This window comes from Canis lupus, chromosome 20, assembly GCF_011100685.1.
Source record: "Canis lupus familiaris isolate Mischka breed German Shepherd chromosome 20, alternate assembly UU_Cfam_GSD_1.0, whole genome shotgun sequence".
Classification (NCBI taxonomy): Eukaryota; Metazoa; Chordata; class Mammalia; order Carnivora; family Canidae; genus Canis; species Canis lupus.
In genome coordinates, this window is record NC_049241.1 from 11,908,290 (window position 1) to 11,931,558 (window position 23,269).

The following is a 23,269-nucleotide window of genomic DNA, read 5'->3' on the forward strand; positions in this document are numbered from 1 at the left end:
AAAAAGACTATTCAAGGTCTGGGGATCATTTGGCATTTGCGGCATAAAGAAAATGAAGAGGGAAAGTCAAAATGTATATGTCAATGGAGTCTTTTGCTTACTATGTTTCATTTATCAGCAAATGAATAGCTTTCCCAGAAGTCACATTTAGTAGTATCTCACAATTCTTTGGCCATACTGCATCAAATGGCTACCACTACGTGCAAATAAGCAAATTGATGAAGTAGTCTAAGAACATTGCTGCCTCCTCCCACCCTCAAGTGTATTAGAAAGGCAATACTGGGGAATCGATGTTGATTGGGCAACAAATAGAATCTGCCCAATCATTTAATCCTCATAGCAGTGCTATTAGATGGACATTCTTATATCCCCATTATCAGAGAAACAAATGAAGGCTTAGAAAATTAAGTAACTTCCCCACAGCAAGAACATTTATCAGGTAGGTATTACTATATTCCTGTTTGTAGATGAGGGAGTTGAGTATCAGAAAATTGAAGTACCTTGTCCAGAAGTCAGGAGACAAGCCTGACATATGTAACTACAGAGTCACTCAATAATTCTAGACCTAATACCAGGACAATTACTATGGTCTTCTTGTCCCCACTGTCTCTTTTCCTATGTCCTCCAGGTAGATAAATCATTCTACCGTATACTTTTGGTATACTTTAGATATGTGTCTTCGATCTGCTCGTATACTTCCATTAGCATTTCAGCAGATGCTTTTTTGAGGTTCTGTATCACAACCCTAGGCTCATTCTTGATTCCAAACTCAGATGTAATAGAAGGCTCATGTGAATTCTGACAGCATCTCCACCATAAACACCTACTACATATTTCTGCTTCTTGTCTTTAGAACTTTCTCCAAAACCTCAGGAGCTTGCTTATTCCATGCACATGGAAAAATGAGGATTAGCACTGCTACAACCTGTAAATGATGGTGAAACTGAATTAGTAGATAAATGCTCCAGCCTGACTCTTTTTAAAGAGATGATTCCTTTTCCTTTTTTTTTTTTTTTTTTTAAAGATTTTATGTATTTATTTGACAGAGAGAGAGCAAGAGAGCACAAGCTGGGGGAGCAGCAGGAGGAGAAGGAGAAGCAGGCTCCCGGCCAAGCAGGAAACTGATGTGGGGCTTGATCCCAGGACCCTGGGATCATGACCTGGGCCAAAGGCAGATGCTTAACTGACTAAGCCACCCAGGCACCCCTACAGAAACGATTCTAAGGCAAATTTTATATGAAGTAGTTATAAGAACATTCCTTTGGTGGGTGTCCTTGGGAGTGTAGCTTGCAGACCTTCAACTACAAGGGACATCATTGAATGAAGATCTAGGCTGCGGGGCTCTGAAATCTACCTCCATATACACACTGAAGCCATGCTGCTCCCATCTAAGGACTGGCAAATCTGCTCCTTGAGAATCCTTTGATGGACAACTTTGACTCTAGCACTTCCCACTGCCCTTTTGAAATTTCTGTGGACTATGTGGCAGTCTGGGATGATTTACCCCCCTCATTTTATCTCAAGACCTTTCCCATAATAGTGTTTTCATATTTAACATAGTCCTGGGATCTCCTTCTTGGAGGACCCAGATTGACACAGCTCCTCAATTCGTCCCTATTGGGATTGCCCACAGCAGTAACCAGTTCAATAATGCACTTGCTATTGGCTACTCTTCCTTTCTTGTCCTTCTTTCCTGATCCCTCACTTTTGTTTCCTGGGATCACCTCCCAGATAAACAAATTGCAATCCCTAAGGCTCTACTTGTGGGGATACCTAACCTAAAACGAACTTCTTTCTAGAGAATAACATTACTATCCGAATTTCTTAGACATTCAGAGTCTGCCACAATTTGTCCTGAAACTACTATTCTTTCTTTCCATTTATTTCCTACCCTAGCATCCAGATACTTCTCTTATTCTCAATTCCCCTGCACCCTTTCCTAAGTACATAGGTTTGTATCATTTTGAAATACAGTATGCCAGTTTCCATCATCATCTGGTACCCTGGTACAGTATCATTGCTCATCAATATTCATTCCTCTTCTAAAAGGGAAGACTGTACATCCCACCTTTTCAACTATGGCATGACCATCTGATTTTCATAAATAAAATATAAAAGAGTAAAATATAAAAGAATTGATGAGTATCACTCTAGGTAGAAGCTTTAAGAGCCAGAACCTACTTTACTAGGCTCTCTTTTTTTCTCTTCTGTAAAGACACATAATATTGAGAATTTCTGTTGTTTCAGGACCCAGTAGGAAAATGATGTGAGTAGAATTGCATCTGAACTATACTGTACATGAAACACAAGTGAGAAATAAAGATTTGTTTTCATAAGCTACTGATATTGGGGATCATTTATTACTGAAGAAAACTTAGACTGTTGTGACAGATACATAATATTCTATATTAAGCTGGATAGAACTTTACAGACTCAGTGATCCACCTGTCTCCCATAAGATACTTGGAATATATGGCCCCAGTTTTTCCTATATCATTTTTAATTTCCTAAGTTCTTTGAAGACCTTATGCCCATTTGCAGCCCATCTGGTTTTCTTCTGATACTGTAGCTCTGGCATGATGACATTTCATTCAGCTTCAAATATTTATTCTAAAAACTTAAGGTCAAATGGTTTTTATAAATAGGCTTTATCTTATTACATTTTGGTACAGAACAACTTTATCTCAATTGTATTCTGGCTATAATCAGACTTGTCAAAATGGAAGCAAATACTTTGTTTTGAGGAAAATTTTCAGATACTGAAAATTTATTTATTGGTCCAGGAGATGTTTGCAAGGAATGAGTGATGTATTCAATGGAATAAATCAGTGGGTTAATTAGGGATTTATTCCTTAACTGCAGTGGCACCCAAAGTCACAAAAATAGGCTAATGAATGATTATAGAAATTGTTTCTGAAACACATGTTCACATCTCAGTGTTAAATGCTAATAATTATATTAGAAATGTAAACATAGAAATGGATCAGAAAGCAAAAATACAGTATTATTTTTTGTTGCTTACAACTGATGTATGTAATATATTACAGTCTAACCTTAATCATTCATTGTTTCTGGAGTATCATTTTAGATTTCCATTTTGTTCTTTTTGTTTTCATTTTAAGAGCAAAGTGCTAAGAAAAGCAGAATGCGTTTTTTAAGAAAACATGTTTAACTGCCAAAAAGAAACATAAGTACTTTAAAATATGAATGTACAGGATGACTCATGTGCCAAGTGTGTGTGTGTGTTTTAACCTGCCCTCTACAAGAGAAGTAGCCCATATGAAAGTGAACTTTGTAGGGTCAGAGTCAATCAGTACTCACTATAAAAAATATTCCCATGTACTTCATGCATTTTCTTACAAATCATCTGCTAGTTCTTTACCCTGTTGTTGCCTAGGCTCCATCTATCAGAGTTTTGTCATAATTTCTGTGAAAGCATTGCAATTCACAGTAAATATTTTGCTCATAGATTATAATAAGAAGCCAACTGTCAGCGAAAAATATTGTAATAAAACAACTCCTGTGCTTATGGCAATTTTGAGTTTTATTTAAAAGTGCTGACTTATAGATAATCATTCAGTCAACACTAATCAAGTTCTCAGTATATGTAAAACACCAGAATAGACACTGTCAGGAGATACAAAACTTCGTGAAAAATTGATAGTCTAACTAATGGGGAATGCCTAACACATCAATATGAAAAATGCATGAGAACATATGGTACTTTTATACAGGTGACCTTTGAACAACATGGGTTTGAATTATGAGGGTTCACTTATATGTGGGGTTTTTGTTTTTGTTTTTGTTTTTTTATTTTGATAGATAAAGTATAGTACTGTAAATATATTTTGCTTATGATTTTCTAAATAAAATTTTCTTTAGCTTACTTATATAACACTATATTATATAATACATATAGCATATACAATATGTGTTAATTAACTTTCTGTAATTGGTAAGGCTTCTGGTTAACAACAGGCTATTAGTTAAATTTGGGGGGATTTAAAAGTTATATATGGATTTTCAACTATGCACTGGTGGGAGGGTGGGGGATAGTGAGTGCCAGTACCCATAATCCCCACATTGCTCCAGGGTCAGCTGTATGCATACAGACACATATATGCAAACAAGCATATATAAGTATGACTATACATATGGATAATATGTATGTATGTATAACCTTTCTACATGCTGAAAATTTACTGTCTGAAGTAATAAATCAGTTATTCAAACCATTACTTGTATTTCACTGTTCTTTCTAAAAGGGTGCTTGGCATATAGAGCTTGACACTCAGTAAATTTTAATTTAAAAATAAGTTGGTGAATTAGACCTTAAAAGATAGAGACCAATTTTACAGTTCTCTCAGCAGATTGCACTTCTAAGCTTTATATATTTGATCCTCTATATTATTAGCCAGATGTGGCTTGGGTGACTCTAGGCTATTTTAAAAAATTAATTCCAACCTCCAAGAAAAAAGAGTTACATCACTAAGCATGTTTGCAAGAATACATTCTGATGATTATTCCAAATATTCCAAAAGATTTCAAGCATCAGGCAGAAGTGCTGTAATAAGTGTTTAGAACTCTGAAATGTTATATGAAAAGGGATCCATTTCCAAAATGTTATATGAAAAAGGACCCATTTCTATTGGCATAAGTAAATTCTGGCATGTTTATCATTCATGCAGATCACAAATTCTGATTATCAGTTGTAATTGTCTAATAATATGGCCTGCCCAATAGAAAGGGGTTTTGCGCAATTTAATATAAAGCACCATGGATTAAATCTATGTAACAAATTATTTAAAATACTCTAGGAAACAGAAAAGGGTCACTAATCATTTAAAAGATACTTTCACTGAAAACAAACTACATGCTCCAGATTCTGGAAATGCAAATTTGAAAGTTGATGCAGAAAAAAAAAGGAAACAAAAAAGTTTCTTGGCCTAAACTCTAAAGAAAAGTTAAAGTTAGGAAAAGGTAAGGGATTCCCACTACTATTGATGGTGGAGTAGTTTATTACAGATCAATTCTCCTACTAAGAACTAAAAAATTACCCAAAAACTGTTTTTGAATGTGTTAAAAAGTGTTGGAGAGCTAGCAAGGTAACCAAGACTTTAGGACTTTGCATTACAGACAAAAGAAAAGTACACAGTCAGTAGATATATGACATTTTTTGTCCTTCGGGGCATTTGCCAATATGTAAGTGGCACAGAGCGGAGACCCAAGGAAGTAGAGTAAAAGGCAGTGGAAAATGATCTGGAAAGTGAAGCAGAACTTTCTAGAAGCTCACAAAGCTGGGAAAACAAGAATTGGAATTCAGGGCCAAGCAAGAAGGAGGGGTCTGATGAGGATCTAGAGTTTTAATTAGAATCCTAAAAAGACCATTCCATAGGAGTAAGAGTGAACAAGTTAATTCGATTAGTTAACATGAAGACTGAAATTTCATTCAAACAAGCTCAATCCCAAACTGGATTATATGTTCTGTTTCTGGTTTAACTGACTGTCAAAAAGCAAAATAAATTCTCCCTGGAAGAAAATAGTATCAGCCAGAGCTTCAGACAATCACAATTTTTCACAGGCAATACCTGTCATTCAGTCAAAAGTTATTAGCCCTGACAAGAGACAGGGCCAAATAATACCAAAAACAAGAGGAAGAGAAAACAGACAATAGATACAAATCCTTAGAAGATTACAATATTGACTTTAAAATAGTTATAATTAATATGTTCAGTAAAATAGATGGAGAATTTCCCCAGAAAAATAGTATTCATAAAGAAGAATTAAATGGAAATAACAGAACATAAAAACCTAACTGTTGATGTGAAGAATGAAATAGAAATGAATAAAAACCTTCATCACAGCAGAAAAAGATTTATTAACTATAATTTATCAATAATAAAATATCCACCCTGAATGAGTAAAGAATAGGAAATAGAGAAATGAGTGTAAGAGACATACAAGAAATGCTGAAAATGTCTAACATACAGATGACAAGTCTCAAAAGGAATGGAGAAAGAGTGGTCTGGAAACAGTATTTGAGAATTTCCCCGAACTTATGAAGATATCAAGTTAAAGATCCAAGCAGCTATACAAACCTCACACAGGATTTAAAAAAAAAAAAAAGTTTAGGTCAGTATATTATAACTCCAATTACTGAAAATTATAGATGAGTGGTAGACAGGCTATTCCTATAAAGGGGCAGATAGAAAATATCTTAGTCTTCGAGGGCCATTCTGTCCCTTTTGCAACAATTCAACTCTGCTGTAAGCAGCCATAAGTGACATGTAAACAAATAGACATAGTTATGTTCCAATAAAACTTTATAAAAACAGTCAGTGGCCCAGATTTGCTATTGAAACCATAATTTGCTACAGACAAAAGGAGATTTTAAAAGTAGCGAGAGAGGAAAAAAAAAAGTAGCGAGAGAGGAAAAAAAAAGTAGTGAGAGAAAAGAAAACATCACTTTTAACAAAGCAACAACACTGATAGTTGAGTTCTCAACAGAAGTGGTGAAAGCTGCAAGGCAGTGATACTGCATCTATAATTTACTGAGAGAAAATAATTGCCCAATTTCCAATCCAGTCTTAAGGGTTATGAACTATCTCTCCAAAAAGAAGGCAAACTAAAGATATTTCCAACCAAACAAAAGTTGTTTGTTAACAGAAGAATTTCACTAAAAGAAATACTAAGGAGAATAGTTCAGGTAGAAGTAAAATGATCCCAGACAGAAGATAAAAGGAAGACATAAAATTACTGAGCAAGATAAATATGTAGCTAAATCCAAATGGACCCTTATTATAAATAATTGAGTATGTCTTACCGTGACTAAACTATGTACAAAATTAAAATTCAAGTCAAAAATAACCAAGGCACTAGACAATAGAATTAAGTATTCCAAATATGATAGAATTGTCTGGGAATTGGTAAAAATCTTCCTGTATTTTGCTTTCAATTAAATCTAAGACACATGTTGTAATCTCTGGGATACCCAGTAAAATAAGAGTAAAAGGACTTTGTAACTACCCAACAGAGAAGAAAATGAAATATTTTTTAAAAATTCTCAGATAAAAGAAGACAATATACAAAAAAGAAGAAAAGAATGTAAACCAGGAGAAAACAAATGTAAAAAGAGTAAAATGGTAGAGTTAAATTCACTTAAATTATATTACATCAAATGTAATAGATAAACTATTCCAGAAGTAAAAAGAGACAAAGATGGCCAGTGTGGATAAAAAGCTAAAACTCTAATACCTTAAATATAGGATGCAGGAGATAAAAAGTAAAAGAATGGAAAAACAAGAATGGAAAAAGACTTGTCATGCAAATACTAACCTAAATATAGGTGGCATAGAAACATTAAAATCACACAAATTAGACTTTAAGGCAGAAAATATTACATGAGATAACAAAGAGCATTTCATATTGATGTACATATTGATAAAGAGAACTATAAAAACTTAAATGTCACTTGTGGGCACCAAAATATATGCATAGCCTAAAAATAAGTAGAGCAAAAATAAAAGAAATGAAGGAGACAAGAGATGAAACTATAATCAGAGTATGAGACTTTTGCTCATATTTTTTGATAATTTTAGAATAAATAAACAAAAGTAAAGACAAAATATGTGTAGATGATATCAAACAACTAGCAATACAGAAAATTGCATTTAATGATGAAAGTGCACATTTCTTTCTGTACCTACAAAAATTTACATTATGCTAAACCAGAAAATTTCCACTGAGATTTCTTCTTTGACTCAAGTAATTTTGAAATTCATCACTTATTTTCCAAGTAGTTGAGTTTTTCTTGATGTCTTCTGGATACTGACTTTAAGTTTGTTCTTTGAGAATATATATTATATAAATAACAAACCAATCAAGAATAAAAAGAGAAATAATAAATTATCAATAAAAAAATGAAGAGACATTACTGAACTCATATAGGAATTACAAGGATATGAGAGGTTTTTATTAATAAGTTTATGCAAATAATATAAACTAAACTAAATTAAAAAGTGAAAATATGGAAGAAATCAGGGAAAGAAAGCATAGAAGAGCATAACTACCAAAATCAATACTGAAAACAAACAAACAAACAAAAAACCAAAATCAATACTGAGAAAAAATTTAAATCCAAATAATGCTATAGATATTAAGTGGATTGAACCAATAAGAAAATTTCCGATACAGGGATCCCTGGGTGGCGCAGCGGTTTGGTGCCTGCCTTTGGCCCAGGGCGCGATCCTGGAGACCCGGGATCGAATCCCACGTCGGGCTCTCGGTGCATGGAGCCTGCTTCTCCCTCTGCCTGTGTCTCTGTGCCCCTCTCTCTCTCTCTCTCTGTGACTATCATAAATAAATAAAAAAATTAAAAAAAAAAAAAAAGAAAATTTCCGATACAGAGGGCTTGCTTAGTAACTCCTTTCAAAATCTAAAAGAAAAATATCAGTATGAACAAAATCTTTCAGAAAAAAGTAGGATTCCCTTCTCAACTTGTTGTAACAGGCCAACATAAACTTTATTCCACAAACCAACATAGCAATTTATTATATACAAGGAAAATTATAGACTAATCCTCTTGAGAACTAGCCTTTAAAATTCTAAAATATTCTCAGAGGAAAGCAAATTAAGAGAATTTGTCACCAGCAGACCTACCCTAAAAGAACAATCAAAGAAAATTTCCTAAATAGAAAGAAAATAATAAAAGAAAGAATCTTGGGACATCAGGAAGAAATTTTTAAAAAGCAGTTTAAAAAAATTAGCAAGTATAGTAGACTTTCCTTCTCTTCTAGAGTTTTCTAAATTATGCTTGACAGCAGAAGCAAAAACAAAACACTGTTTGATGTGGTTCTAAAGTATATAAGGGACATATTTAACAAATAATTATAAACAAGGACTGATACATGAACAAAAGGGAGGAAAGGTTTTCATGCACTGTACTCCAATTGGCAAATGAAGATACCATTGGACTGTGATAAGGTATATATATATATATATATATATATATATATATATATATATATTATTTGTATATATATATATAATATCTAAAGTATATACTAAAAAGCTATACAGACACTATAGATGCATCAAAACACTGTAGGTAGATCAAAATGGTATCGTAAAGTAACCTACAGAAAGGCAGAAAGAAGAACTAAGAGAAATGACAGATAACAAAAAAATGGCAGACTTAATACCTAACATACTGATAATTGCATTTAATATAAATGCAAAGGTCTAAATAAACTAATATAAAGTATAAGGCTGGCATTAACTAAAAAATAATGACTCCACTCTATGCTGTCCATAAGAAACTCATTTCAAATATAATAGTATAAGCAGTTTGTAAGTAAGGAGATGGAAAAATAACCATAATCAAATTTCATCAAAAGAAACCAGGAATTACTGCATTGGATATCAGATAATGTAGGTTTCAGGGAAGTAAAATATCACAGACAGTAAGGGAATTATACAGGGATAAAGAGTCAATCCGCCAAGAAGATATAATAATCCAAAATATTTATGTACCAAACAATAGGGATGAAAATATGGGAAGCAAAAATGGATAAAACTGAAAGGAGAAATACAAAATCCAAAACTGTTTATGGAAAACTAAACATGCCTCTCTCAAAAATGGGTAGGAAAACTAGAAAGAAAATCAGTGAGGGAAAAATCAACAGTGTGATCAACCAATAGGATCTAATCTACATTCATAGAATACTTCACCAAACAATAGCAGAATAGTTATTATTTTCATCAACATAGAAAATATCATCAACATAGAAAATCAAATACACAATAGAAAAAACAATATGAAAAATCAATAAAACTGAGAGTTGTTTTTTGAGGGAAAACAAACAAAATTGACAAAATGTTAGAATGACTATTATAAAAAAAAGAAAGAAAAAAGAAATAACAAATGGTTGTGACAAAATTGGGCAGCCACAGTTTGGGGTGGTTTTTTGTTTTTTACTCTTTTTAATGAGCCTTTGGCTTTAGTCTCACATCTTACATGATAATTAACACAAAATAGATCATTAACTTAAATGTAAAGCACAAAATTCTAAAATTTTTAGAAAATAATAAAACAAAATATTTGGTATCTGAGACTGCACTAAGAATTCTTAGACTCAACAGAAAAAGCACAATCCATAGAAAGAATTATCAACAAATTGTTACACATATCATAGACACAAAAGATCAGTAACCAGAATACACACAGATAAAGAAGAGTTGCTCAATCATTAGTAATCAGAAAGTGACATACTATTTAATAGGAATCAGAGAAATTTTTGTCAAAAAACTTAATGAACTAGGCGTTTGCAAGGATATGGAGACACAAGAACTCTTACACTTCTTTGGTAGGCTATAAGTAAGTGGAAACACTCTCTGAAGAGCAGAATATTTATCTGTTATCCAGTTACACTGAAGATGTGTACATATTATGGTTCAGAAATTTCATTTCTGGAATGTTTGCCTAGGGGATATTCATGCAACGTTATTTATAATATTTTTTAAAAGGAAACAAAACAAATGGCTGATGGATAAACCATTGATATAATCACATGATGGAATATGATACATGTAGCATGTCAAATGAGTGAACTAGAACTTTTTGTGTCCACATGGATTTATATAATTATTTAATAAAAGAGAAGATAATGCAGAAGGACATCATTCACCTAAACTTTTAAAGCAAACCAAATTTAAGTATGTGTAATACATAAACATATGTGTAGAAAGATAAAAACATATATAGGAAGGACTATACATCAAGTTCAGAATGGGGGTTACTCCTGGGTAGAGAAGGTGGAGAAATAAATGGGTGTTTGCTTTACCTGTAATACTGTATTTTCTAAATGGAGAAAGAGCAATTGAGAAGGAAAGTGAAGTTTGAATTCATTATGGCAAATTATTAACATTTCTTCATCCTAGCTGGTATCTACATAGATATTTATTACAGTATTCTCTTTAATCTTATAATTGCTGGCAATATTTCATAATAAAAAATATAAGAAGCTGGCCTGTGAGATATTTTTCACTAAAAGTACTCAAATACATACTTTCAAGAGCATTCTATACAAATACACCCTTAAAAGTCGTGTTATGAGGCTGTTACTCATCAAGTATAGAAAATCTAAATAGGTATCTGTATAAGCCCTGGGAGATATATGTTAGAGAGTGCAAAAGTGTAACAGGATTTGGAAAGTCTTTTCCAACCAAGAGATCTTACAAATAGAAATTAGAATTGTCCCTAATACTGTGTAAATTTATCAGCATCCTTCATAAAATGAAACTGTAGCGTAATGAATGAAATTAGAAGTCTTTTCCATTTACATTCTGCAAGTTGCACTCACCCTAGAGAAGCAGAATTTCACTTGCATTGCTCGCACCACACCAGACTGCGCCATTAAATATCAATTATCACCAACTTGGTCACGTTTCTTATGTGAATGGACTTAAAGAAAAATCCAAATTTGGGCATCTATTGTATTTTAGACTTCGCTTTTTAACAACGTAACAGTAGTATAGTAATACATTCTCGTTAGTCAAAGTACAAATAACACAAAGTGAAGGTTCTGTTTTGGATCTCCAAAATTCTACTTCAGGTTCTACTTGACCCTCCAGAGCAAACCATAGTTATCAATTTAGAGCAGGGCTTCTGACTGTGTCAGCATTATTGACATTAAGGATAAAACAATTCTTTGTTGTGGGGCTAGCCTTAAGGATGATTAATAGCACCCCTGGCTTCTGTCTCCGATGTGCCAATAGCACATTTCCTGTCCCAACTGTAACAATCAAAAATATCTCTGGACATTGCCAAGTGTCCTTTGGGGGCACAAAATGTGTTCTGGTTTAGTACTGCTATCTATATATATCATTTGAGACTTTTTACCATGCATTATTATATAGTATTTCCTGAATATATTAAAGTATATAGAGATTTATATATGGATTTTTAAAATATAAATTGTATCATAAATACATATTATTCTACACCTTAGTTCTTTTTTTGGTTCTTTTCATCTAGTTACTACATCATGTTATTACAAAACTTTCAACATCTATATCTTTTGTTCATTATTATTTTTTTCCCTATATATCATTCCTTAGTATGGATGTATTACTTTTTAACCATAAACATTTAAGTTCATTTAAATAAATTCAACCTTCTAGAAAAATGGTTTCACCTATCTGCTCCCAGTCATACCTAAAATTAATGCCTTTCTAGTCTGGGTGAGAGTTTCTTTTGTTTTCTACTTCTGCCAAACAGAATAATAATATGCGATACCAATATTTCAAAATGCCCTCAGTCATCTCTCACATGTTTTCTAAATTATTCCAACCCTATCCTCTCATTGCTGATGAAGGAGCCACAATGTCTAGGTATAAATAGGCCTTGGGTTTCATTCATGCAGTACCTATCACAGTCTGTTCTCTTTCCTTGGGCATTTTGAGGCTAAGCATTATTGCAGCTATAAATCACCCATTTGCAAACTCATTTCCCCTGAAAGGGCCTAAGAGCCTCTCGGGTGTCCTGCGTTTGAGAAAACATTGATCTGAGCTGTAAGCTGTGTGGCAAAGTGGAAAAGATTCTGGATCAGGAGCAAAAAGAGCCAGGTTCTGCTCTCATATACCTTAAGCAGGTTCCTTTCTACTCTGAGCCTCTGTGACCTTGACCTCAGACTTGAGTAAGCTGGTTTTCAGGCTGAAGCTCTGAGATTTCATGACTCTTTTAGATTGGAAGACCAAAGTTTTGTGTAGATTTTATTCTGCTGGCCAATAATTATCCTACTGCACATTCCTTATGCTCTTTGTTTTTGTTGTTGTTGTTTTTAAGATTTTATTTATACATGAGAGACAGAGAGAGAGAGAGAGAGAGAGAAAGGAGGAGACACAGGCAGAGGGAGAAGCAGGCCATGCAGGGAGCCCGACATGGGACTCCATCCCGAGACCCAGGGATCACGACCTGAGCCGAAGGCAGATACTCAACCGCTGAGCCACCCGAGCGTCCCTCCTTATGCTCTTCGTATAGACAAGGTAGAAAACTGGGAGTTTCAACAGTTTCCTGTGTAATGAATTAGCCTAATGATGAAAAATGAAAATACATTTTATGCTAGCTTAACTAGAGTATTAAAAGAATTTTATCTCAAGCGGTCAGCAGCACACTTTATTAGTCAAAATGTTCATTATGTATATGTATATCAGATCACATTATACAGTTTAAGTATGTACGATTATCTCTATTATTTTCCAAAAAAGTTAAAAAGGTTTGTTATTTCCTATATCACAGTATAAATAATTATTTCTCTATGTTTAAATTATTTGAGTTTCTTAAGAGTTGAATATAATTAATCATTCACTTCATTTTTGAATGAACAGAAACCTGGTTATTTGGTCTGACTTCAATTAACCAAATATTTTTAAGATCACTTTGTGAATGGTGCAGACACTGCTTCCTCATATCAGTTGCCAAACAAGGTCTTTCTTTCAAAATCAAAAATTTATGCTAATTAAATGTTGTTGACTTTTTTCTGCATCTCATCAAGGTAAATGGTATTAGACATTTTGCAGGCTCTACCAATTACCCCATTCTAACAACACCATCTATGGTATATTTAGAAAAAAGTGTTCTTAAACAGTTCTTCTTGAGGTAAAAGTGTTCATAACTTTGATCCTATCTATAGTCCCAAACTCTGAACACAACTAATTGAACTACAAGAATAAAACACAGCTAATCTATAGGCTGGGAAGTGACAAATGGGAGCCTGGATGGAGAGAATCTTCTTCATTAGGAATAGTTAACTGTTGATTACCTCAATCAGATCCCCTCTTAGGGTGGTCTGATTAGAGATAGAGGAAAATGCACTGGAAATGGAACAGAGAGGGGAAAATGCAGCAACAAGAAAGTATGTAAATAGCTAGGTAAGAGAATCCAGCAAGAAATTAAAACTGCAGGTAAATAGAAGTCATAAATTTGAGAAGAGAATTTCAAAATGGAAGGTTAGTTGCAAAATAGAAACAAAGATGAACCAAGTTGCTTGTTATGGAAGGATCCAGAGATTCTTACCAATAAAAAGGCAGTGAGGAAGACTGAAGGCCAGAGTCTATAAAAAGCCTCAACTATGTTCTTCCCATCCCATTTCATACCTTTGGGCCTTTGAGCTAAAAAAAGTATCTAAAATATGTTGCTGGGAAACAACCTCAGACAGGGTAGGAAGCAAGTCAAGGAGAAGTTACCCCACACTAACAGTAAGTGCAATTTCTAAACAGAGCAGCCCACACTACATATAAGCAAGGTCAAAATAAATAGTGCAGCAACTAGGCTGACAATATTCTTCAATAGAGAGAAATAGAAATAATAGCTGATGAAGCCAATCTATAATAAAAAATAACCAAAGAATTAGAAGAAAATACCCCACACATGTTTTGTACTTAATAAGAAGAACTTATTAAGTAACTAAAATAATACAAGAGCTTCAAACAAAATAATTACAAAATACAAAAGAAACTTCAGAGCCAAAATACATTTAGGAATAAAACTATATCAGAAGATTGGGGAGAGGTGGTTAGAGAAAGTATGAGAATACTAGTTTTCTAATATTTTTAATAAGGAGGTTAACAGATAAAATTGCAATATTATTTAAAAACAATATTAATATTTATTTCTCAATGTTTCCAAAGTACTATTTTTTTAAACTGTAGAGGGATTATTGAGGAAAACAATAGTTTGTATAGTGAATAATTTTTGATATCCAATTCCTTCTATTTCTTTGAGTTTCTTTAATTTCTTTTTATTTCAAATTTAACATTTGCACGAAATTAAATTAACAATTCTGTTAATTAGTACTTATATAATGATGTCATTTTTAAAGAGTTTTTCTGATTTTGTAATGATGTATCTCTCCTCATGTAAACACAGACATTTGGAATGATATTCACCTAGTGGTAGTAATAGTTATTTCTGGAGAATAGAATTGGGTTTTGTCATTTCCAAATTTTCTGCATGTGCTTTCTATATTCCTTTAATTCCTTAATGAGAGAATGTACCAGTTTCACAAAAATAATAAATTTATTTTAAAAAACTCATCAAGCAGAGTGTAGCCCAAATCCTGAGCTGAGGCATACCAGTATCTCAGTTCCCTTTTCTTTTCTTTTCTTTTCTTTTTTTTTTTAAGATTTTATTTACTCATGAGAGACACAGAGAGAGAGAGAGAGAGCCAGAGACACAGGCAGAGCCAGAAGCAGGCTCCATGCAGGGAGCCCGACAACTTGATCCTGGGTCTCCAGGATCAGGCCCTGGGCTGAAGGAAGGTGCTAAACCGCTGAGCCACCTGGGCTGCCCTCATTTCCCTTTTCTACCATTGTGATCAGAGATTATTCCAAGGAGAACTAGATAATAATGCAAAAAGTCTTTATTTCTTTAAATAAATAAGTAAACAAATAAAGTCAAGATATTTGCACATGTTTTTCCTCACCATCATCAAACTTAAAGAAATGGAATTTCAATAACTATCTGCTTCAAATGTTCAGCTTCACTTTTTTATTCCTTAAATTTGGGGTTCATTACCCTCTTTGGAAGCTAAAGAACACTACAGATTGTTTTTAAAAGAAAAATAGCCTCTACCTACACAAAATATTTCATAATGCTTGGGAGGGGTCCATGAGACCCATGGAGTTTACCCAGTGGCAGCATATGATAATCCCCTCTGTGTGCTACATGTCTTTGCAAGTAGTGGCATTCTGGTTCACAATGTGGACTCTGCCACCTGTTCCCCCACTGTTTAGGTGGTATCTTTCTCATGTACATTTCCACATATCTGAGGATCCACATTATAATCAAAAGCATGAGATTCATACGTCAAGAACAACACAAAGGGCCAATAACTAAAATGAAGATGTGTTGCCGATAGAAAAAATGATCCTATACTAGAGCATAAATCAGTGAAATCATTCTCTGAGGAAACACATGAAGCTTTATAAATGACACACACACAGATGCTGAGATGATCAAGGACAACCACTGAGCATGCTTTGTCTTCAAGAATCACAACATCTCAAGATAGAAAAAAATCGAAATCGAGAACAAATGAGTCTGACTCCATGTCTTTGCTACTGCAGAGTTTCTGTCTGCCACCAAATCTGTATTTTTCCATTCCAGGTTCAAATTCCCCAGGTGACAGCAGTTCTGTCATTTGCCTCAGGAGATAAGTCTATCATCTAACACTGCCAGCAAGATGTTGCTGAGAGTAAGCCTAACTGTTTCCATTATTTTCATCCCATTACTCCTAGTTATCCCCTATTGGGCCATTCTAAATACTGTAATTCCACTCTCATCTGTTTTTATTTCTTTCAAATATTCACAGGCTATCATTATTTCCCCCTGTATTTGTCCCTAAGCTCTTTTAATCTTTCCTCATAAGTAAGCCCTTCCATCATTTTTTTCTCTGAAGACATAGTTGTGGGTATAAGGGTGCCTTTCATTTTTCTTCATTGTAGGGGAAAAATATGGTCCATTTATAAAAGTTTCCCAGGAGATAAATCACCTAGATTCTGGGGAGTTGGAAGGTTTTGACAATGCATTACTTGCTCTGCTGATGATGCTTGAATTTGGGGGCTGTTCTCATAAAATTGGCCCCAATGGATCATTTGACACAACCTGTGCTGTTGACAATATCCTAGAGAGTCCCTCATTGGCTGGCATTGTCAACGCTCACCATAGCACTTCTGTGATCCATGTAAGTTGCAGTGAAGTCGTGAGCTCCAAATTGGTTACCAGCAAGAAATTCATGAGATGTATCACTAATGAGAAAGCAAAGTTTATTAGGCAGTGATGAGTTCAATTTCAATTATTCAACTGTTTGCCAGGCTGCCCTGACCAACAGTTATTCATAAAACATATTCTTTGCACCTGGGATGCATCCATGATTCCCCAACTCATTTAGAAAGCTCTGAGACATGGTATGGATGATGATAAACTAATGATTTTCATGCTCTCTGAGCTAGAAGAGATCATTACTGTTCAACTTCCCAATTCAAATTAAGTCCTAGGGCTTAGCTGCATGTGTATCAAGATGGTGCAGAACTCCCCTGTGACAATAAATTGAAGCGCTTCCATCTGTAAATGAACACTTCATCCCCCACCATATTTTACACAGCTGGGTCACAGAAGCAGATAAGCTATTGGTACCATGATTGCCCTGGGTTAACTCATAACCCACAATGTAACAGAGGTCTTTAGAATAAAGCATACTTCAAAGCCCAAACCCAACAAGAATAGAGTATTCTGAAGAGAAAAATAGAACTTTTCAAAAGGGAATGAAAATGGAATTCTTGGAAAAAAAAAAAAAAGTAACAAAGACAGTATTCAGCATTCTCAACTATTCCTCAACTACTTTTCTTCTTCTTGTCCCTCTAAATATGGTTCCTCAGAAACCTTTTCTTGAACTGGAAGTTTGATTTCTCATTTTCTCATGTTCTCATTGGTAGTATAAACTACCTTCATTTTGTCAGCTTTTATATAGGTAATTCCTGAATCTCTATTTTGTACCTCAGGTACAACATGCATATCTAACTTGTTTCTGGAAATTACCTGAAATTTTCATAAGCAACTCAAATGTGGAACAGCTCAAACTGAATTAAAATTCCCCATCTCTCCAAGTTTTGCTTAAGGTTCCAGTTTTCCATTTATCACATTCCAAAACCTAGACTCATCTCTGAATCTTCCTTCCCTGCTTTTCTTTCTTTCCCAATACACCAATTTGCTGTCCAGTCCTACTTACTTTCAAATAGAAGTCCTTCAATAAATGTCCCAAGGTTTATTATCTCATTCTAACTCACCACATTCAACCTCTTCTTGCTCAAATCAAAGTCTTTTCCATGTATGTTGATATGTTAGGTGAGAAAAGATTTTCATTATTGAGTAGTTTTCAACAAATGTAGACTTAAAAAGATATTTAACCTCAGGAATTCTTAGGGTTTTTAATATCATAATATAGATTATGAGATACAATATGCAATATGCAGCATTTACCAAATTTATCAATGATGGAATCCCTTTTTGAGAGAAAAAGTGCATTTTGGAACACAGAGCATGTTGCTAGATTTATCTAACTAAAATATTTACCTTCTAAAATGCAGTCAGTAAAGTTTATTTCCAGAATTCTCATTTTGAAATGCATTGTTTTTCTAACATAATACCAACAGATTTTTCCCATACTATTTCCTTTGCATACTTTGATGAAATCAAATTAGTTAACATTCCCTTGTTTTCCCAATTCCATACCTTCAATTATAACAGACCTCTCAACCATATATCTTCCTTCTTTCTCCTTATCCCATCCCATAGTTTTCTTTCAAAATTTATCCATCCTTCAAAACCCATGTTAAAGGCCACTTTCTACAAGATACTTTCTCTAACAAAAATTTTTTGAAAGATGAACAACAACTAAATTCATTTGTTTTACAAGAATATTGTGTATGCACATTTACATGTGCTTTTGTGTATTTTCTTCCCCAGGTAACTCCGATTTCTCTAATGGCCTGAAATGTGCACAAACATTTTTGGATCTATAATGTCATCTCAAAATATGCAGAAGAATAATTTGATAACATTCAAAACCTCCATGATTTAAAAAATCTTATTAAATTGAAAAGAGAATAAAATGTCCCTAACCTGATAAAGGGTTTATACTTAACAACAGCTATAACAAATAGTATCCTAAATAGGGAAGTATTTGAAGTTATTTCCTTTAAAATTGAACAGTGTGAATTTCCTTTAAAATTATAACCAAAAAAGGAATTCACACTATTCAGTATTCTACTGGATATCCTAGCCAGCAGAACAAAACAGGAAAATGACATTTCAATCATAAGAATTAGAAAAGAAGAACTAAAATTTTTACTATTTGTACATGATATAAATTAGTCTTCATGGAGAAATCAAGAATTTGATTACATCACTGAGAGGCATTCCATTTAAAAAAAGACACGAATAGATGTTCACTAAGTGGATCTCATTTTATTATGACTGAATAATAATTCATTTCATATATATGCCCATTTCTTACCCATTTTATCCATGCATCTATTGATGGGCATTTAGGTTGCATCTATGTCTTGGTTGTTGCAAATAATGCTGCAATAAACATAGGAGTACATGTATCTTTCAAGTTAGTGTTTTCATTTTCTCTGAAGTGGAATTCTTGGATCATATGGTATTTAGATCTTTAATTTTTTGAGGGATCATCAAGATTTCTTAAATTTTTCTGATAAGAGCTTAAATTGGAATGATTGCTTTGGAAAACAATTTAGAATAATTATGTAAAGTTGAACATTCTCATATCCTACAATTAAGGAATTCTCAAGGTACATAAGAGAGTCTTTTATACATACACACAATTATGCAAAATTATAATTTTTGTAACAGCAACTCAAATACCCAATGAAATGAGTATAAATAAAGTGTAATATATTTGGGATATTATGCAACCGTCAATATTTTTTAAAGCTATGGGTATATGCAACAACATGGAGAAATATCAACATTGCAATAATAAGTAAAATGTTAGATCTCAGAGGATTACAAGCAGTTTCTATTTTTGGTAAACATTAAAAGAAATTAAACAATATGCTTTTTTGGATTACATATATATGATGAAATATCATAAGAAACAGCAAAGAAAAGATTGGAGATAATGGTTACTTCAGACAGGAAAAGGAATAGGAAATAGGAAATAGAATAGGAAAGTCACAGAAAATGTCATGAATTAAGGATTATGATTAATCTAATTCTGCTCAGCAATAAAAAGAAGACAGGAATTGTAAATGGATTGGATGGTAAAGTGAAAGAAAGGACTTTAAGATTTTTGGCTTGAGCAACTAAATGGATGATCGTGCCATTTACTGAGATGGAAAAGACTTGATTTCATTTTGAGTTTGTTGGGGAGAAAAAATAATCTTCTCTATTCCTTTCTGAGGTTTTGGCTGAGACCTCTATGATAAAAGATAGATTCAAAACAGGAAAACAAATAGAAATTTATTAACATGTATACCTCATGTATATATGAGAGATACCCAGGGAAAAAATGAGTAGCTCCCCTAGGTGGCTTGGACTTCAGGATTAAATACTATCTTCATAGGGAAAGGGGAAAGGGAATGTATCCCTCCTTAAGGGTGAGTAAATAATTGAAAAGACAAATGGGCCCTTAGAAGAACAGATCTAAGTTATGGTAGTCTGTGACAAAGTCTGTTTGGGTACGTGGTGTCGACTTCCAGTCTCCTCTGCTGTGATGGGTCAGTCCTTTCTGTTGACAAAACTCCTGGAGAAGGGATTTAACAATTGATTTCCTTTTGGAAGAGCTGCCTTCAGACACATAGGGAGTTCAGAGAAAGCCTCTATGCATTTGTTGTTTTTCAACGGTCTCAAAATAATCAATATACTAAAGTGGCATATTTTGAGGTGGCATGTTCTGAACTCCTATAGTCAGATTTTGGGTTAGCATATTCTGCTACTTTTTAAGTTGAATATGAAACATCCATGTGTAGAGATCAGAAACTCAGAGTGGCATCAGAGCTCATGTGAATATAGAGGACATGGAGCAGTAGTTGTCTCAGTCCAGATCCTTATCACTGTCTGTGCCAGGTCACACAACTAGACTACATGTTCCAACCAGCCTTTGAGCTGGGTAATAGTTATATGACTAAGGTCTAGCCTGTGTAGTTTGAGTGGAAATGTTACAGGACTCCTCTGCTTTCCTCTTCCTGAGGCCCCAGAGATAATGTACAAAACAATAGAAGGAACCAATGTCTTGTAATCACCGTAAGGAGCAAAGGCAGAATGCCTTGGTGGCTCCGTCTGGTAAGCATATGACTTGATTTTTGGCTCAGGTCATGATCCCAGGGTCATGAGATTGAGCCCTGTGTTGGGCTTCATGTGTGGAGCCTGCTTGAGATTCTTTCTCTCCTTCTTTTTCCTCTGCCTCTTCCTGCTTATTTATGCTCTCGCTCTCTCAAAAAACAAAAACAAAAACCAGAGAGGAGCAAAGGCACCCGTAAGTTAAGCCCATCTTAACAGTTATGTGATCCAGAAATAAACTTCTTGTGTGATTGAACCATTCTATAGTTTAATGGTTTGAACCATTACATATGTTTTTATAATATATATCATATAAATTAATATATTATTTAGATATATTAATACACTTGTATTAATAAATATGTTAATAATTATTAATGTAAACCTATAAAGCTTCCCATAAATTGGCTGCCTTGAATAGTTTTGTGACCAAGAAATAAGTTTCTTGTGTGTTTGTACTATTTTATATTTTAGATATATATTATAAAAGTAATATACACATACAATATAGATATTATATAAATGTCATATAGCTCTATTAATAAAGTTATGTTATTTATTAATATAGATATCTAAATATCTAACACATACTATCTCTGTGTTAAAGCAATTCAATCTATCCATCTAATGCAGGAATTAACATTTTCAAGTGAAGTACTGCTTTAACAAAAAGTGATGAAATATGTAGTAATGAAGAACTTGTTGGACCTGCAACAGGTAGTGCAGAAATAGATTTCATAGTCTAGAAAGATGGAGATATGTCTGGTAAAACTGTCACCTACAATCATTTAGAAAGGAGATTATATCCTGAGCCTGTTGCACAGGAGCAGAAAGGAATATGTTAGAATATCAGTTGCTTATTGGCTATTTTTTGCTACTTATAGTGAGGAATTATAAGCAAAGGTATGCAAGTAGAAGTTAAAGAATGTACAGGGCTGAAAAAGCCAAATTCTTAAAGATTGCAAAGAATAGGAGACAATTGAAAGGAGGCCCATTAAGACTTCTCAGTTTAAAAATAATAAAAAACTCAGCCTTGTGGCAAAGATAGATTAAAGTTGTTATATTTCTACCCAAGCCTTTTGTTTCAGATAGCCTCAAGGCAAGCTCCATTAATTTGAGAGAAAGAGGCTTGGGACAAGGAGAAAAGAAATATGGAGGATACATCTAGGCAAAAACCTAAGACATGGTAGCTGCTACCTAGAACCCCCTAGAAGCAAATAGATCAAAAGTCTACTAAGTTTTTAAGAGTTTTATTGCTAATGCAAAAGCACAAGCTTGACCTAAAGGTACCTTTAACTGTTCAAGTCATAAAACATCTCAAGGGCTGAAAACTTGCATCAGTAGCAAGCAGGCTGCAACAGCTCCATATGGGCAACTATGTGCACTTGAGATGTGGCCAGGGGAGAAGTAAGCAAGGCAGAGCAACCCAGAGGGTGTTTCTCCCAGAGAACAGAGGGAGGGTGTAATGACTTTAATCAAGGAACTTCCTCCACTGCCAGGGGACTTCCTCGTACCTGTTCCCAGGATCCCATCATGGTAATGGACCAGACTGATGACTTTTTTTGTATCCTTCTCCTTTTGAATGGGAAGGTTTTTGTGTGTGATCATCTTATCTCTGTTCCACCACAGCAATATGAAATATATCTAGAAGTTCCCAGCCAGGGGTGATTTGGGAACATCTGGAGACATTTTCTGGAGTCACAACTGAGTGGTGGAGGGAGAGGCAGGGTGTAAGAGAAGAGGAGTAAGGAAGGGGGCTGCCACTGGCATCAGTGGGTAGAGGGTAACTATGATGCTAACTAAATATCCTACAGGCCATTCTCTACATAAAGAACTATCTACATCCATTTGCCTCCTTGAATGTTGCCCTTTGGATTTAAATAAGGTTATATGACTAAGTTCTACCCAGCAGAAGGTGAGCAGAAATGGATGTGTGCTGCTTAATGGCTGGCAATTTTAAGACAGTAGGTGGGTGGGTCTTCTGCTCTGTTGGCTAGATAGAAAAAACCTCAACTGATGATGGATCCACCAAGTGGAAAGAGCCTGAGCATTTCATTCACCACCCACTAACCGGAAACACTGCTTTAGAATGAGCAATTAAAGATTCAGTGTTTACTTACTATAGTAGTCCTGTCTACCTCAATTAAGAAGGTACTTTAGAGTTTGTACTTTATATAGGATAACCTGTGAAGGCTTAAGATAAAACTGGGTCTCACTAGACATTTCTTCTCTATTCATTTGAGTGCATCTTTTATTCAAGAAAATGTTTAATATACTTAGAATTGTGAAAATGCTATGTACATACACAAGTAAACAGCATTGCTTTTGACTTTAAGGAGCACAGGCAGTTGAGGAAGTAAGATGCTTAAAATAATAACCACCAATACAGGACAAAGAGTTCAACAAACA

The 23,269-nt window shown here is 34.2% G+C and overlaps 2 long non-coding RNA genes across 8 annotated transcripts in view; one reads left to right on the forward strand and one right to left on the reverse strand.

Moving 5' to 3' along the window:
• The window catches only part of LOC111091252, a 98,908-nt gene that overhangs the window by 62,405 nt on the left and 13,234 nt on the right, over window positions 1-23,269 (reverse strand). The gene's annotated exons all lie outside the window — the stretch shown is intronic.
• Window positions 1-23,269, forward strand: part of LOC102151551 — a 71,352-nt gene that overhangs the window by 33,126 nt on the left and 14,957 nt on the right. For 2 of the 4 annotated variants that reach the window (XR_005374642.1, XR_005374644.1), the window contains one exon: window positions 16,166-16,253. The exons of the other annotated variants lie outside the window; for them this stretch is intronic. This is a non-coding gene — a long non-coding RNA (uncharacterized LOC102151551). The remainder of the gene's footprint in view (window positions 1-16,165; window positions 16,254-23,269) is intronic. 4 annotated transcript variants of the gene reach the window in all.